This window comes from Embiotoca jacksoni, unplaced genomic scaffold, assembly GCF_022577435.1.
Source record: "Embiotoca jacksoni isolate LCO1_2020_lvr unplaced genomic scaffold, fEmbJac1.0.p SCAF_2, whole genome shotgun sequence".
NCBI classification, from domain to species: domain Eukaryota; kingdom Metazoa; phylum Chordata; class Actinopteri; family Embiotocidae; genus Embiotoca; species Embiotoca jacksoni.
In genome coordinates this window covers 19,315,884-19,331,960 of record NW_027185340.1, presented here as the reverse complement: position 1 = coordinate 19,331,960, position 16,077 = coordinate 19,315,884, and positions in this window count along the sequence as shown.

Sequence of the window (16,077 nt, the reverse complement as noted above, 5' to 3'; positions counted from 1 at the left end):
GTATGTGAGATGTTTTATAATATATACAGTTAACTACACAATTAACACAATGAGTGTCTACAGGATATAGCAGCCCTAACTGTACTTTACTGTTGAACTGGTGTTGAAATGTCTCAGTCCAGACCAAACAGAGGGAGGAGAGCTGCAGCATTTTTTTCTGTCAGTGAGCTAAAACAGACTTTATTCCCAGAAGTCAGTGTGCTGTAAAATCAATTTCACTCCCTCCTGGCTGTGTGAATAAAATCTGAGCTCTAACAGCAGTTGATTATCAGGCAAGATACGTTTTTTTTTAACTCACCAAACTATCTCTGCAGTTACACAAAATGAATTCATCTCATGCAAAAAAAAAAAAAAAAAGACTCCAGAATGAACCATATGGAAGTATTTATAGCGGTGGCCCAATGCATCCATGTTCTGTTGTCTGAAGGCCATTACTCACACCACTAAAATGTCCTGCAAAGCTCGGCTCTGTTATGATGCTGCTAGGCAACCACTGCTGTGATATTAATTGAGCTCCAAGCTGGTGTGTGTTCGGAGTGAAAATGAAGATTGATAAGCAGCTTGTCTGTCCCAAAATACAGATACAATTTGGTGAAGTTATTAAATGCATTGATGCATATCGTGCGTTAAGATCAAAGCGAGATTTAGGCAGGTCAAATCCAAATATTCCCTCATCATTTAGGAAACATGTCTCATGTATTCCCTTCTGAGCGAACACTAACCTAACACAGACCTTTTTCATAATTAGAACCTTACATGGACTCAGTGTGACAAAGACTACTAATTATATTGTTGGGTGATATAAAGGTCACGCTTACAGCTTTTAACGATTGCCTTGAGATGTCGAGGGCAGCGCTGACAGCTGTGGTGAAGGGCTTCTTTGATGTGTGCCGCCAAGGTGACTTCATGTGGGCGGATGAAAGTGCAGCTTGTTTCCTGTGTGATGCTTTTTAAAGCTGCCCCGACCCTTGCTTCTCTCATTTATAACTTTCACAACACCGACAGGTACTGATGAGACTCACCCAACTGGTTTATCATGTTAAACGTAAAAACTGGAAGAAGTGACCGTTTTCCGCAGGATCCAGATGATGTTTTGGGTGTGGCTGTAAATTCACTGGTTTCCTACAGCATGTGGAAATTATGAAAATCCCTGTAAGCGCTGTAAAACAGTGAAACACACATTGTGTGTTTATTTTATTCTCAAATAAAAGCACGAGAGTCCCTTCCACACAACGGGAGAATTGAAGACGTTACCGTTAGGAACAAACTGTTCACTGGCCCGTTTGAGGAAAATGCATGTGTTGACTCCACCAGCACACTTATTTCCATAGGAGCACAAGTAAATACATGGGTGGAGATGGATTGGCCTGAGCTCACTCCTACCATGTCTGATGAGGAAAGTATTAATAATAGCGGAAATGGTAGATACTCAACAGAAGGAGGTGTAAATGGTGGCCAATAATAGGAGTCATGATTTTTGCCTCGCCTCAGCTATAACCTAGCACAAGCATAGCTGTGTCCCAAATCCCATCATTTAAACGTCATTAATTTGTAATCACTTAGTCTTATAATATGGAATATATGATACTAGGACACAAATGCGCATGCTGCATGGTCCCAAAATTTTGTTTTTGTTGGAAGAAGCTTAGAAAACTTTTATTGCATTTGCACCGCTGAGCAACTTTCATTCAAATGAAAAAGTGTAAATTGTAGAGATGTTATTGAGGTAGGCGAGTTTTGTTTAGTAAAGCAGATACGATGCACAACATTACTGTTACTCTAAGACCTGACAGACTGGATGTTAAAGGCTTTACATTTGCTGCATTTCAAAAATCAGTTCAAAAAGAAAGGTCAGATTCTTCAGAAACCCCTATCATCTAATTTCTGCTTGACAGAATGACGGAATGAACGTTTGCATGCAATGACAAAGGGAGAAAAGTGCAAACACTGACCTCCAGCAGGGATGAGTTAGCATGCTTCAGGTCAGAGGTCAGTTCCAGATGGGGTGAGGTTTCAAAATCACATCAGAGATCTGCAAAGACTTTAAATTAAAGCCAGCAATATGCCTGGTGAGGTGATGTTTTTTTTCCCTTCGAGCTGGATTGCATTAGCATGAACAGAGTCCCGTCAGGGGTGACAGTCCAAGCATGTGGAGCACAAAGTCAAAATCAACAGTCAAACCTTTTCTTTTTTCATATTCCTGAATGTGGTATAACCCTGACTCGCACATTCTCTGTACTTTCCACTTTCCTCAGTGACTCTGACTCAGTACCACCCGATGACTCATTAAAATATCAGGCCCCATGTAAAAAGCCTTTTTTGGGGGTATTTTACACACTGAACTATAGTCTCACACTTCGAAAATGAATAATGAAAAGTGTACAAAATGTTCAGGGTCTTAGAGGTGATTTAATGATGGTATTATCACTAGTCCTCAGCGACTAGCCAGAAGTCTGCGGTCCGAGCAGAGAGGGTGGGACTTCGAGTGACTTTTTAGTGCCTCCAGCAGAGGCTTTATCCGAAAGCCCAGCTACTGTTCATTTCCTGAAGTGGGACAAAGCGGTGACATCTGGACATACAAGCCGAGGCATCAGTCTAGATATGGAACTTATCTAAAGACAATCCTCTTGAGCTCTAGCTTGAATACGTGGGTCAAATAAAGTAGAGGCCTCATTGGCTCCAGAGTAAAATGCTGAGTAATCGTATTCTTGACAGGGTGAGCGAGGCCAGACTAGAACGCTTTGAGTTAATGGGAAGGCACTTTGAGTCTGGTGTTTAAACAGTAATGTCCACTCAACAGAGTTTATGTGTGTTATTTGTACAAACATTGCTATGCTGTTTTTGAGATTGTACACATGAAAGGTCTTTCTCACGGGTGGAAATGAGTTTACCAAGACAGACTTGTAATGTTTCCAAGTGCCAAACATTTATTACTATATATTTGTTCTTTAGCATGTTTGAATTTCAAAATTTGTTGTAAATACGAGATATTATTTCTAATCTACTGTCTATCATACAAGCAGTAAAAATATCATCTCCTCAGGGAACACCTCAATAGGCCTTGGTTTCTTCTTTTTTTTTACTGCCTCTTGGCTCCCACTGATTCCTTTATTTTCCCATTACCATCGAACCCCTCCTGGTTCACATTATTCAATCATGTGAGTTAAAACTAGTATTTCTCTAATTTAGCCACCTAGAGACCATTCAATTCTAATTAAATTTTCCCAATCAGTGCAGATTGCTCTGCGTCAGTGTTTCTGCCTCCAGCTGCTGATGCCAACGGGCATCTGTGAAACCTCCAGCTGCAGCTTCTCTGTCAGAGGCTCACACTCTCACCTGCGGCTTCCTCATGTCTCTTGATTTTCAATGTGGTTTTGGCTGCATTTTAACAGTTTTCCTGTGCAGCTTCCTCTAAAAGCATCAATTTTATAAAAATCCATTTAAAGAAAAACAGGATGACATTACACATTATGTTAGAAATCTTTAGTTATCACTCATTTTAGAGGGGGAGAGTTTAACCCAGGCTATCTTCCGTAGCTACAATTCCCTGATGTTCCCGAAACACCTCAGATGCTATCGGTAGATGCCAGCTAGCCCAGCAGCACATGCAGACAGGTATGTGGCCAAAAAATTTGCTTAAAAAGAGTGAAATAAAGTGTTTCGATGTCATATCTATTTAAAGTGAAAAAAAGAGTTAGATCATCAAGTATCATGTATGGGAAACTACTGGCTCACTGACACTGGTGCTAATTTATTTCTGCGTAAATGGAGCAAAAGTCATTTTAAAATGGACACATATCACAGTTTTGGGAGATTTTGTGTCAGTGGTGGTCATTCACTGACAAAAACAGGTTATTCTGAATGTACATAATCCTGTAATTATACATATCGTCCAATAATTTAAAAAAATTGTTTACAATTCAATTTCTTTTTTTCATTTTTACTAATTTTATTGATTTGATTTCTCTCATTTTGACATATTTGGCCATTTATTCATTTATTTATACCCTTAGTTCTGTATTTTATTTCCTAAAATAGAAGGTGAATTGTTTAGATATGATACGCATCCTCCCCTACACTTCAAAATGTCACTGTACTGTCGTGGTGGATTTGTTTTGAGCAGCGCACAGAAAAAAAAAGTATTATTTCACAATTTACATGTATGTTTCCTGTTTGAAAATCATCCCCTCGGGAAGTCTTTCACAAAAATCAATGCGTGCTGGGTGCAACAGGAGGAATTGTTTGAAAGGGACTGCTGTTTTATCATGAAACAGATTGTCAGCATGTTTCTCTTATCAAGCTCTACCACAGGATTGTGAACCCGTTGCTGTTTATGTAACGAAGTCACAGAAGTAAATAAAAAGACAAAAAAAATTCCTGACATGACATGAACACCTCAAACCTTCTGCATGCCGTGAGCTGCTGTCTCCATTAGGCAGTCGACACAGAACTGGACTCACCTTATAACTAACTGACAGATGTACCAGATGTGGGCTGAGGTGTGTTCAGGTGTTCAAGTAAACTGCTTACAGATGACACTTGTAGGCAGAGCAGAGTGGGTGCTGAGGAAGAGGAGGGCAGTAGAAACAGACACCGGTTCTTTCCCTGAGCGAGGAAACCGAAACTTATCTCTCCCGATGCTGGCTCTTCTAAAGAAGCTGTGTCCTTTTATTTGGTTTTCCCTTTAACTCCAGTTTGTGCTTGTGAGTGCAAATGTGTTTGTGTGCAGTCGTGCTTGAAACTGCTTGAGCATGTGAGTGGTTTGTTGTTCTTGTGTAAACAAAGTTGAGTTTTGGATCGTTAAAATTAGAGCATTTTTGTTGTCTGAGGTGATTTTGTCCAGACACTGAGACTTGGCTTTATGGTTGAAAATGATAAGGGACGATTTGAAATCCTATCATTCGACTGATGCCAATACTCTATTTATTTCTCTCTCTTCATGTTGTTTCCAACTTAATAGTTTTGTTTCGAAGCCCTGGATTAAGCCGGTTTGGTCCTCTGGATTTAACATCCCAGTTGGAAATGTTTTGCTTTCCACAATGATGTGACAGGTCGAACTGTATATTCATCTGTAGGTGAGCTGCAATTCCACTTGTGGACTTTAAATTTGATGATGGACATTATTACTTTGGGGCTGAGCCGAGCCAGCTGTTTCCCCGTTATCACCACAGACTGTATACAAAAGTGGACGTAACTTCCAGGTCTGAAAAATGAGGCAAATGCTGAAGTGCCTTAAGCTGCAATACCACCGAGTGCCACTAGAGGCTGGCTCTAAAAAGCCTCCAGCTCCATAAACTCAATAAAATTTCTCCAGGAGTTATCTCGGTGTTGTTAGCTGAAGTCACTTCTTCTTATTAGTTTTCTGGCCGTCCATTTGAAAATATTCCAGTCATTGATTATAAAATAAGCCATATCAGCCATAACAAGTCAAGTTTTCGTGGGCGTGTCTGTTTGATTGACAGGTCTGTGGTGGACTCAGGTTACAGCTGGGTGGGCAGGACGTAGTGTCACTGGGTTTACAATTAGATCAGTCAGATCCACCGCTTGCTCCCACCAGCTCGTCCAAATATGGTCACTTCTGGCTCCAAACCGCTCCGAACTAGCAAGATGGCGCCAAAATCCGAACTCGAGGCTTCATAACAGCCGTTCACAAACCAAAGGGTGACGTCACTGTTGCTTGTCACTTGGTTTCCACTCTTTGTGCTAAGCTATGCTAACTGGCCGCTGGTGGTAACTTCATATTTATCATCCCGACATGAGAGCGGTATAGATCTGACTCTCAGTAAGAAAGTCAATTATGTCTGTTGTGATCCTCAGAAGTGCAAATCTATCTGTACATGTCTATAAAACCGCCTGTTGGTGCATATTTCGTGTAGGTTTTTTTGCATGTCATCTGTCTGTGTTTGTGTGTGTGTGTGTGTGTGTGTGTGTGTGTGTGTGTGTGTGTGTGTGTGTGTGTGTGTGAGACGTTGCTAAGGTACTGGCCCAGAAAACAAAGCCAAAAACTATTTTTAAAGGCTGTTTCCTCTACAGGGACGAACCCAGCCCTTTAAATCGTCTGCCAAATGACTTGATGTTCTGTTGCTCATCAGATCTGTTTAATCTCACATCCTCCAAAAGCTGCACTTTATCTCTGTCATTCAAAAAGCATTATTTCATATCAACTGGGTCAGACCAGGGAGGGGCAGAGAGGCTTGTGGTGTCTTTACTACTTCGTCATCTTGAGCTTCAAAGTTCAGCGTTTCAACATCTAAGGAAGTTATACATAAACACTGAAATATGTAATCATTACGAAGGTAGCAGGCGGCCATAAACATAAAAGTCTTTTATTTAACTGTTTCTGCACAGTGGGAGGCTCCCACCTACCTCTGCTTCGGCATCATAACCTTTGTTATTTGGGCATGTTGGTTTGTTTGTGAATAAACAATGGCAACCATGAATGGAAAAACATGTTAAACGTCCTCTTTTATGAAGGGATTTTCAAATTAAAGGCATGTTTTTAAAGAAACAAATGTGAGTATTCTACTAAACTAAAATACTCACAGACAGAATAAAAGCATATCTGCCAGATAAACACCACTGAAGGAATACTAATCACTTTAACACCATCTACGGGGTCAATAAGAAATAGAAGAATTTTGAACAACTAAAACTAAATAGGAAGCATACAGGCCGAACAGCTGGCCAATAGAAAAAAAAAGAGAAAAGAAAAAAATGTTTCAGGACCACGAGGAGTTACAAAATGGAAATGTGCTGCACGCATGAGGAGCACAGCTGTGTACCATCCTTCAGTGATCCCATTTCCTTTGGTTTCCCTCACTCTTATCTGGATTAAACACTGATACGCTGGAATAACACCAAACGCTCCAGATGAGCCGCAGCAGCGGACATCACTCTGACGTGGCTTCTCAGTTTCATACCTGGATCTTCATCTGGTCTGGAACTTTGTGCCGACACTGCAAAACACCGACCTTTGAATTAAGTAGAAAAAAGATAGCAAAATGGAGCTTTTTAGTTGAATTGAGCAGAACTGTATCCTGTTCCTTTTCTTGTGATGCAGTCACACAATTTGTTCAAAAGAGTCTGTAATAAAGACTGATTGATTGATTGATTGATTGATTGATTGATTGATTGATTGATTGATTGATTGTTAAAAGAAAGACACTGAGCTCTGACATTAACCCTACAAACACTACGGTCAGACTCTGATTGAAAATGTCAAAGTCACATCTTCTCCTCTAATTGTGTGGAGGCCAAACCAAACAATGTTATGTCATCATCCCAAAGCTCAAATATCACCTCTGGGGTTTTGGTGAAAGCTCCAAGTAACACAGGTCATTGTGCCAGTAATCCATTTTAACAAAATTAAAATTACATTGCACATTAGGATACAAATTTCCATGCAGTTTAGAGGGGGAGAGTGTTACCAGGTTATTTTAAGTATAGCTACAATTTACAGATGTTTCCATAAAACCTCACATGCAGGCTATCGGAAGATGCTGCAATTTACTGATCCAGGCCATTGGTGAATGCTGTAATTTGCTGATGTTTTCTAAATGTCTCACACACAGGTCATCAATAGATGCTGCACACAGAGAAGCCTCCCGTTCCGCGGTGAATGCAGCACACGCAACTCAATTAGGGATGTGTCCAAAAAAAAAAAACGTGTTTGAAAAGTTTTAATTAAGGCGTACAGTAAGACTTACCGAAGCGATTTTATCCATCTTAGCGGGTCAGTCAACTGGAGCCTATTGTATGAATGGTAAACACTTTACTCCTCAGATATCAAAATCTGGAGCTGAAAGACCAAACTTTTTGATGCTAGATATTAACAAATCAAGTAAATAAGTGCTCTAAAAGTATTGAAGTACGGCATCTAAAAGAAAAAAAGGAAACCATGTAATTCAATGACTATTCACATTTATTTTCATAAATACATCAGCGCAACAGATGGTCACAGGTTTAATTGTAGTTCTATTAAAGTAGCATGTACTGTATGTAGTGTTAAAGCAGCATCACACACAGCGCTAATCGGCTGTATGTGAGTGACCTCTTCAGAGCTTTAAACTCTGTAATAATTTATCACAGCGACAAAGCAATCTGGAATAAATTGCAAATATGTCTTATATGAAACAAGCCAATGAATTTAGCACCTGTATCATTTTACAGCTAATTTATGAATCTCATACCATGTGAAACTCACTGCAGGAGTAAAAACTAGGATTTATACAAATCAGAACAGCATTGACTGTAAAAAGTAAATATATTGTGGAAAATAAGAGACTTTTATGAGTCTATTGTTTGGACTTTTATCTGGACGAGACTCTTTGTAATGCGAGCAAGTCATCTCCATCCAAGTCTCATTACTCAATTATTTCTCTTTGAAATGTGTTCACATGCTCTGCGGTGAGTTTTTTGCATCACGTGATGCACACATATTTCCATACCCATTTTGGTTTTGGAAAGCCATTCTGGAATATTCCTCTCTGCAGTTTTCCCATGGACGACCTCAGGCCGCTGTTACACCTCTTCCTACATGATGAGGATGGAGGAACTGACCACACTATCTGCCCACAACCACCCACTCAAATCTCGCTGGGAGGTAGACTCGAATGTAGGACCAGATACTGTCGTTTTGTAATCAAATCCCGCTAAGTTACGGTGAAGGATTAAAAGTAATCAAAAGTTTTCCACTTGCATATTTACGAGGAAATTATGTCTATGATAGTTTTCTGCAAATGTCTACTCTGCAAAAAGTTTCTCTGGCTTCCACTCATCTCCACAAAAGAGGGAAGGGACTGAATGTCTCTGGAACACTTAACTGCTGCTGTAACTCGCTTCTGGTGTATCACATCTCCCTCCCGCGTTGCCAAGTGCAGCCACACAGCCCATTCCTCCTCCTCCTCCTCTTCCCCCTCCTCCTCCTCCTCCTCCGGTGCTTCTCTGACTCACCAATCCGACTGAACAATGCCCACCATTGAACTCTCAATGCCTGTCTTTTAATTGACAGCTGGAATCTATTAATGTGGTAGCTGGTAGCTGGTAGCCATGGCGACTCCACAATAAATCACATACGTTCCATATTCATGAATGAAAAATATGATTTGAAGATGGAGACGTGGTAGGACGCTGCTTCGTTGTGCTGAAAAGACCGTTCGGAACTGCACATGTTTCGGATCTGACTCACTTTTCCACCGCTGCTCCATGAGTGGTATTTACCTCAAAAAGTTATAATTTCCACCACTTGGAGAAATGAGTTTTCTTTTTCTTGACATCTGGGAATAATTTTTGATCACCAGGCGCACAGTTGTTGTTGTGTGGTCGTTGTTGATGTAACGTACAGCGCAGACAGCGTTTCACACTAAAGAGGCAGTGAAGTCGATAACAAGACACGAGCGGTGACACGTTTAAAACTGATAGTTACGCAAATCTGCAGCGCAACACACTCAAAACCTCCTCAGTGTGGAAAATATGCTGTTTTTCACTCTTGTCGACGCAACACGGAGAGCGAAGCAGCTGTTTGCAACCTGATCGAGTTTCCTGCCAAACATGACTCATTTTAAGAAACGAGCCTCCAAATCACTGTCATGACACAAAAGGTATCCCACAATCTGCACCATGTAATCACAAGAAGCCCCAACTGCGTAGTCGGGTGTACGGTGAGCTGGAGGCCAGCTGTGTGACAAAGTGGAACAAGGTTTAAGACTGTGAATGTTCTGCTCCACAGGTTCACGTAGGGGAGCACGTGTTACATAACAGCATCGGCACGACAAACCCTTCAACATGGGAGTAAAGCAAACACCACTTTGTAAGGATGAATTGGACGATTCCAGGACTGAGTTTGCCTTTTCACACAAAGAGCAGCCACTTCAGGGGGGTGTTTAGAGAACACGTCCGAGGGGCGGCGTTCAGTTTGGATCGCTGGAAGTCGACGACAGACCAGTGGCCACTCTGTATTTTATATATGGGGCTTAAATGTGTCACCACACTTCTATCATCCAATCGATCTTGTAGCCTTTGTGTTATCTACTTCCTGCTTCCTCTGCTCCCTCAGTCCAGATGCATTCGGTTACTTTTATAAACCATCTTCCTTTGAGCTGGAATTTTAGTGCTGCTATTTTTTAGGTTGCCGGATAGAAAATAAATTCTGCAGTTTTAAAGAAATCTTTGCATTTTCTAAGCACACAAACCCCACTTTACCCAAACTTTAAACTCGCTCCAAGTCAGTCAGGGATAGGCTCCACACCAACTAATATAGCAATAGTATAGTATAATATAGTCATGACTGGTGTTGGTCAGTCCTTTGAAAATCAGATTCAGTGTTCCTGTCATGTTTGTATAATATATTTCATATCAGTATTAGTATTTTTTCTTTCGTTTTCAAATATGGAGAAGTTTATTCATGCTGTAATTGAATTGCTCCATTAGTGTAGCTCCCTTTATTCATGAATCAGCAAGATGATTATCTGCAGCCAGGAGAGAAAGCAGCTGCCAGCATGTCCACTTTCTCTCAAAGATGTTGTTAATCCAGTTGTTGCAGCCCTTCACTGGTTTCCTGCCAACTGTAGAATTGATTTGAACCACTCGCACAGACTGATCAGGGCTAAAGATATTCTGGCCGGGTCCATTCACCAGATAACTTGGAAAGGACCCGATGCTGCACACAGCTGTTGCCCCCGGTAACCCTATGTTTTTGGAGCAAGCATTGGTGGGAACAGTGGACCCTGAGGACACTCAGTGATAGATAACATAAAGGGAACTTTTAATTTTTTAAAGATTTTTCCAACCTAACAGCATCCACACGAGATCCACGTGTCTGAAACTCCATTTTTGTTTTCAACACAAAACTGAGATAACACTGAGCTTCGTACATTGAAACTGACGGCACATTCAGTGACATCTTCTGTCTGAGGATATTACAGGAAATATTGCAACACACTTTTGAAAATAAAGTAGGAAACAAGCATGCAATATTTCCTTAATCCTGAAATATTCAGCTGTATAATATTAATATACTGTATATAAAGTGCTGCTGACAAATGGAAAAAAAAGATTGTATCACATTAATAGAGAAGGGATTTATAAAGTTTAATTTAGTTATGTATGATAAAAATCACCAATTGCTTTAACTGCTGCTTTAAATGCATTGAACATGTCCGTCTAAATCTAGTGGTAGAATGAATAAAGGAACATTATATCTATTTCATTTAATACGTACACAAACAAACGGAGCCAGCCTTAATGTTTCCCGTTCCTCCTTGACTTGCAAAGCCAGCTGACCACTGGCTGCAGCCATATATTTACAGATATGAGATATTGTATCGAATATCTCATTTATCTCTTGTCAAGAAAACGGATAAGGGTATTTCCCAACACGAGGAGCTTACTTTGCATGTAAATCCCATCATACTTATCCTTGAGCCCCCGGAGGATTGTTACTCCCACAGTTCAGTTTAAAAGCTATCAATTAATTGACATTAAGCTGCAAGTAACTTAGGTTTTTTTTAGATTGTTTTCAAATCAGTGACAGCCAATTGTCTATAAATCTTAACAGGATACATTAAGCTGAATAAAACAAGCTATACTTAAAATGTACTCTTTAGCGTGTGGTTTGTACGACAATTCCTCCAAGCTGAATGACAAATTACATCTTTTGAATGCCCTTCAGATGTCTCTATTGGCACGATGGTGGCATTTTTTTAGTGATGTGACAGCAAAAAATGAGAAAGTTTTCTAAAGTGACACCACTGTGTTTAAGGTTTGGTTTGGTTCAGGCAGAAAAACAACTCGGTTAGGGTTGGGAAACACTTGTGGTCATGGTGAAAAGAAGCCAACAGTGACCATTGGTAAGAAAACGGGAACCAAACAGCAGCCTTCCATGGTAAAGTCTGGTGTTTTTGCTTGAGGCGGACAAGCTTCATAACTCATACAGCTTCTACAGGGCATATGTTTAACTGACTGATGCTGTAGTTTTTTCTAAAAGGAAAGTCTTTAGGTAATGAATAGAATAGAAAAAAAACAATTAAACTGAAGCTTTTGCAATTTGTGTTTCTCAGATTATTTGAGACAAAAATACAAAAACTGTAACTGGCAGTTTGAGTTCTTGCTCTATTACATGGAACATGTGACACTGTGTAAAAGACCTTGTGTGCAGCAGCGCTAAAGCTGTCTCTATAATAAGCCTTTGTCAGTCGGTCCAAACAGATTTCACATAAGAAGAAAAATGCATTGACAGCCAGCAGTGCCCAGCTGGAGGAGTGAAAGGAAACTTTCCCTCCCAAAGTCTTAAATCGGGGGATTCCCATAAAACTGCTGGCGCTATGATCCTCATTAGAGAACACACAAAGAACCTTTGAATGTGAAAGTGATATCTCCAGTTCAGTCCACAGTCATTACTTCACTTTAAAGTGAGATGCAATGACCATGTAACGATTAAAAACAGGAGTAACCAGGACATTACTACCAACTAAGGATGTCTCCACATGGTGGTCAGTCTACCACAGCCGTGCACGGTCATTTGAAAGCGAAGCACCGTGCAGACGGTCTATCTGCAGATCAATGATCGACTTTGTCACCAGTTGAAGTAAGTTAGATGTCGGACGTGAACGAACAACGACCCTCGTCTCAACAATGAAGCTAAAGACGTGCTGCTTGTCAGCTTTGTCAAAGGCGAGGGGTTTTGAAGTGTGATGGCAAATATTGACTAGAATTTTAGCTTTAAATGTACGTAACTAACCATCCCTTGACTTATTATTACATGTCTAAAGAATGACGTACAATCATAAAAACCTGAAAATTCCCGTAATTAAGACTTAAGATTTTGTAACTGCTGAGGCTGCATCCTCTATCAGAGCCGAGTGTGTCCAGTATGTTTAGGTCAGTAGGGTTTGTACACCGGTACGATTTCTAGAGGGTTATCATGGCTCCTTGTAAGCGTTCTAGTTACAGTTTTTAGGCAACATCTTTGTTGTTAACAAATCACTGACATTTTTTTTTTATTCTGCTGTCATACAGATGACTTGTAATTTATAGGACAGCAGTTGTTCCAAATGTCAACACCTCAGTCATTAACTGCTGGATTTGTTGCCGTGAAATTTAAAAAATCTCTAGCAAATGTATCCTGGAGACTTTGAATGTGACATTGACAGCTGTGATTTTGTTGTGAAATATTTCTGAAATTATTTGGTTGATCGACATATAATTAGTTCCACACATCCATGCTCCCCTCAGGATAAATAATCCTTAAAACTTTTCATCTTGTGTCACCGGGACAACTTTTTTTTACTTTTTAACTACAATTCTCACATTCATGACTAAATATCTGCAAAACTGATTACTCAGTTTCTCTCTTGAGCTCTGTTTTGTCTTCCAGTTTCTCCTCCACCTCATGTCAGACTCCGTCCACCCACCAGATGTCCTCTGACTTTCATTCTGCTCCCAGTCACCTGACTCACACCCACTTCACTTGTTCCCACTTCTCCAATCAGCCCCGGTGGATTTAAAAGGCCATCTTGCCTTTGTTCTGTTCCCTGTCAGTTCTTCTCACTCTCAGAAGTGTTTTCTCATGATTCTTGTTTTTATGTATCTAAAGCCTGTCATGTTGCTGCTACCTGCCTTTTTTATTATGAAACACCAAAACCATTCACACCTCACTGGTTGTGTCGATATTTCAGTTCTCTTCCCTGCTCTGCTGGACCAAACTGTAACAGTACAAACTGCCCACGGACCCCATTTTGGATTTAACAGAGACATTTTGCTCGCCAATAGAGACAGATTTTCTGGACATGTTGGCCATCGTTTTGATTCTACCCAGGAGGTTAAGGGCACAGCGGGAGACCATTAGTTTTCCCTGCTTCAATGTGAGTACACCTTCATGGAGTGTGGGCATGGCTGTAGGCTCTAGTTTATTGCTAACTTATAAAACAGCTCAAAGACAATATACAGAAACATGTACTCAAAATACAATTTTCCTATCAGCCCTTTCAGTAATTATTAAGCATTGAAATTTGAGTGTGTGTGTGTGTGTGTGTGTGTGTGTGTGTGTGTGTGTGTGTGTGTGTGTGTGTGTGTGTGTGTGTGTGTGTGACAGAGAATGGTCCATTTTGTAAAATTTGTTGTCAATTTTCTACCTTATCTAAGTGTCCTTGTTACGTCACTGCAGCAATTGTAGTTGAAGGTTTGTGGTACGTTTAATGCAGAGTATTTAATTAAAGCCACACCAGTATTTACCCTCATTTTAGCTCTCTTGTTGTACCATAATCTTCTTGGGTTGTTCATCATGTGGACAGCTTCGGCGACAGAACAAACAGCAATTAATAATCATGCTCCATCGTAAGTGAGCACCACAATAGATATGTCCATCTGTAACGTTAACGAGTTTGTCGAGTCGCTTCTACTTTCTCACTCTACGGTGTATGTGCTTTTATGATTTTTCCAAGGAAGTTATACCAAGTATAAAACGTACATGACAGTACATGACACCATCGAAAAGCAACTTAATGAAACAACTTTATTCTGAATAAAACACATAGATTGCACATCCAGCTCCGCTGTCACAAGGACAGATACAGGAAATCGTTCCTGCCCACTGCAGTAAGACTGTACAATAACTCACCTCTGGCAAAATCCATCACACAACAATAACACTGTTGGTTGTCTGTTTTCTTGTTTGTTTAAATCTTTGCACAATTGTTTAGTTAGTTTTATTTTAATTTAATTATTCTATTTTATGTTATTCTATTTATTGTATATGCTGTGCATTTTTATATTTAATATTTTACTGTTGTTTTATTGCTTTCCTGTACCTATAATGCTGCTGCAGCGAAAAAAATTCCCCTTGTGGGATTAATAAAGTAAGTATCCATCCATCCATCCATCCATCCATCCATCCATCCATCTATCCATCTATCCATCTATCCATCTATCTATCTATCTATCTATCTATCTATCTATCTATCTATCTATAAAAGTGGACGTAGCTTCCGGGTCTGACAAATGAGGCAGTTGTGGAAGTGCCTTAAGCTGCAATACCACCGGGGGCCACTAGATGTTGGCTCCAAAAAGCCTCTGACTTCCATTCAACTTCTCATAAAATTCTGAGTCACAATTTTTTTTTCCACAAGTTATTTTGGTGTTGTTAGATAAAGTCACTCCTTCTTATTAGTTTTCTGGCGGTCCATCTGAAAATAATCCCATCATTAATTTGAAAATAAGCCTCAAATTGCCATGTTTGTTTCTGTTTGTGTCTGTTTGATTGACAGGCCTGTGGTGCAGTCAGGTTACGGCAATCGGTTGGCGGGACGTAGTATCGTCGGGTTTCCAATCAGATCAAGTCGGATCCATCCATTTTTATCCCAAACATACTTTTTAAAATTTGTATGAAATTTCACTTGTAGTCTCTCAAGAAAATATGTTGTGATACTGCGTGGAATTTGAAAGATTGTTTTCCTTTTTAAAACTGACTGTTGTTTGTGTATATAAGGACTCTGACATGTTACACGTGGACAATTTTCTGGCTAGTTGCCAGAGCAGGTCTGGTGGGGATTCTGCAGGCCAGCACAGGGTGGGTGGAAATCAAACACGCTCGGATCATGTGCTGTCCAGGAGTTTTTATACACACCAGCTTGTTTGCTCTGGGCGTTATCCAAGATAGAAGAGAATGAATTGAATGCAAACATACTGTGAGATAACTGCAGGAACTGACTGTGCTGCAGTCAAAACTTTGTTGTCGTATTCAAAGACTCTGAAGTTCCTGTTGTTGTACGGGAAGCTCTGCTATTTTAGTCAAATCATAGCTAGCAATTTACTATAAAATGTTAAAAAAAAAAAAATCTGTGGACTGCAGGTGAACTCTGTCTGACTGACTTGAATGGAACCATCAGTGGAATTTAAATGAAGTTTTATGTAATGGACAGTTTGAATAATTCAGAGGGAGTCAACCTGAAGCTTAATAGTGATTAATAATGCCATCAATATGAACTTCTGATTAATTAGAAAAATGTACAATCAATACATTTCTCCATATTGCACCGAACTTTAGAAGCCACTTCAAGTTTGATCAAACTTTTTTAATAGATT